Source organism: Schistocerca piceifrons, unplaced genomic scaffold (assembly GCF_021461385.2).
Source record: "Schistocerca piceifrons isolate TAMUIC-IGC-003096 unplaced genomic scaffold, iqSchPice1.1 HiC_scaffold_936, whole genome shotgun sequence".
Taxonomy (NCBI): domain Eukaryota; kingdom Metazoa; phylum Arthropoda; class Insecta; order Orthoptera; family Acrididae; genus Schistocerca; species Schistocerca piceifrons.
The window spans coordinates 5,791,974-5,794,473 of record NW_025729208.1 but is presented as its reverse complement, the minus strand read 5'-3'; the positions used below and the strand labels follow the sequence as shown (position 1 = coordinate 5,794,473).

The window sequence follows — 2,500 nt, the reverse complement described above, 5'->3', positions numbered from 1 at the left end:
TGTGCCTTAACCTAACCCATGTTGTGCCTTAACCTAACCCATGTTGTGCCTTAACCTAACCCATGTTGTGCCTTAACCTAACCCATGTTGTGCCTTAACCTAACCCATGTTGTGCCTTAACCTAACCCATGTTGTGCCTTAACCTAACCCATGTTGTGCCTTAACCTAACCTATGTTGTGCCTTAACCTAACCCATGTTGTGCCTTAACCTAACCCATGTTGTGCCTTAACCTAACCCATGTTGTGCCTTAACCTAACCCATGTTGTGCCTTAACCTAACCCATGTTGTGCCTTAACCTAACCCATGTTGTGCCTTAACCTAACCCATGTTGTGCCTTAACCTAACCCATGTTGTGCCTTAACCTAACCCATGTTGTGCCTTAACCTAACCCATGTTGTGCCTTAACCTAACCCATGTCGTGCCTTAACCTAACCCATGTCGTGCCTTAACCTAACCCACGTCGTGCCTTAACCTAACCCACGTCGTGCCTTAACCTAACCCACGTCGTGCCTTAACCTAACCCACGTTGTCGCCTAACGTAACCCACGTTGTCGCCTAAACCTGCTCTGTAATTGTTATACGACTCGTTCAATTAGTGTAGTGTTGCCCACCCGCAACCCTCGCAATATAGTTCGCTACTCGCACTCCCCGCTCCCCTGTGTATCGCTTCATGTTAAACACCTTGCAAGTCTTGCTCACTTTCCACATGCTCCTGCTGTACACTGTAATGTGGATGGCAGCAGGACGTACATGCCGCCCCTCCCCACGTCCCCACCTTGCCCCCTGCCTTCGCAAGCTGGTTGGTGAGAACTTTGCATGTTCAATGCCCTCCGCATGCGACGTACTCAGGCTACGTTGTGGTGCGGCCTGTGTCAACTGTCCGCTAATGTCGTACGCGTAAACCACAATCTGTACTGCACATTCGTCCTTATGTACTGAATGATACATCGTGGCACATGTGTGACCGTACAACGACTGCGCCCAAAAACGGCGGACCATACAGTGCAAATATTGTGCACGCAGCTACGTGTCGTCTCCCTATGAGAGCTGGATTGCAGTGTGGTACGCCATAGAGACGTGTGGGAGGAACGGACGCCGTGGATGGCGATCAGCATGAGCTGTCTGTTGATGTATTCGGACCTAGTCGTCTCTCCTCACACACCGTGATGGCATGGTGCACCGCGTTCCATATCTGCGACATGCTACAGAGGCCGGTTGACAGTCGTTCGAGCAATGGACATCGCATACGTACGGGGGCCACCTTCCACGTATTGTCTAGGCGTGCACATTTTGTTGCGTGTATGTGGGCAGACGTAGTGTGGCGTGACACCTGACACAGGCATGCAATAATCGTGGAAGTTGCAAATGGCGATGGACGCCTGCGTTTTCTGGTGAAGTTACGCAAATGAACAAATGGTAACCTGTTGTGGTGCGGTTGTTCTCGCTAGGGGTGAATCGGTGATGGCGACGATAGGTTGAGGTACTAACCGGTTGTTCCAGCGATACCCACCATGCCGACGAAACTGAACGGCATCTGGGTGTGAAGCGATACGCGGCGGTGGCTGGGTGGGACCGTCCCCGGCCGGTGAGGGGGCGCCTCCCGGCGTGCTGGCCGCGCGGTGCGTGGGCGCACGCGCTACAGCCGGCTGGTGGGGGCGGCCAGTGGCAGGCGCGCCGGCCGACGGACGCGGCAGGCGTCGCAGCTGCGCGCCGGCGCACCCTGCGCGCGGCGCCGTGCGGCCAAAGTAGGTCCTCGCGGGCCCGGTGCGAAGCGCGGTGGACATCTTCAGTGTGCTGGTCCGATTGAGGACTGTGTGCGTTGAGGATGCGCTGCCGCCCGGCGCTCGGCGCCGCGACGCCGTCTGCTGCTCGGTCGCCCCAGCGGTTCTCGCTGGTGGTTTGTATCGCAGCTGTGCGGATGTGTTGGCGCGTGCGCTGTGCTGGGAGAGTTCGCTTCGGCACCCAAGTGGGGCTTTTGTCCTTCTGTGGCGCTGGCGTTGGAGCTGCCGGTCACCGTAGGTGGCGCGTGTTGTCTCCCGCCGGCAATGCCACGACAGCACGCTCCCGGGCCTCTGTCGGCAGCGGCAAGCTCAGTTGGGAGCACGGGTGGTCGCACCGAAAGCGTCTACTCGCCTAACTCCGGGCGATTGCGCCTCTCTCGAACCCGACCAAGTACTTGGGACGGCGCTGCGCGCCGCCGGGACCTGAGAGGGTTTCGAGGTGTATTGTGCAGGGGAGCTCAGCCTCCTCCTGTTTGCAGAATGATTGAGCGGACGCTTGCGTGTTCGCGCGGGCCCCCGGGACACACTCCCGGGCGGCCGGCTGCTCAGCTCTAGTTGACGCAGCTCCCTGGTTGATCCTGCCAGTAGTCATATGCTTGTCTCAAAGATTAAGCCATGCATGTCTCAGTACAAGCCGCATTAAGGTGAAACCGCGAATGGCTCATTAAATCAGTTATGGTTCCTTAGATCGTACCCACGTTACTTGGATAACTGTGGT

General features: G+C 56.9%; 1 non-coding gene across 1 annotated transcript in view; it reads left to right on the top strand.

Moving 5' to 3' along the window:
- The first annotated feature begins 2,347 nt into the window (after nucleotides 1-2,347).
- LOC124772207 overlaps nucleotides 2,348-2,500 on the top strand; it is a 1,909-nt gene continuing 1,756 nt past the window's right edge. Inside the window, exon 1 of the ribosomal RNA XR_007013872.1 lies at nucleotides 2,348-2,500. This exon is cut by the window's right edge and continues 1,756 nt beyond it. This is a non-coding gene — a ribosomal RNA (small subunit ribosomal RNA).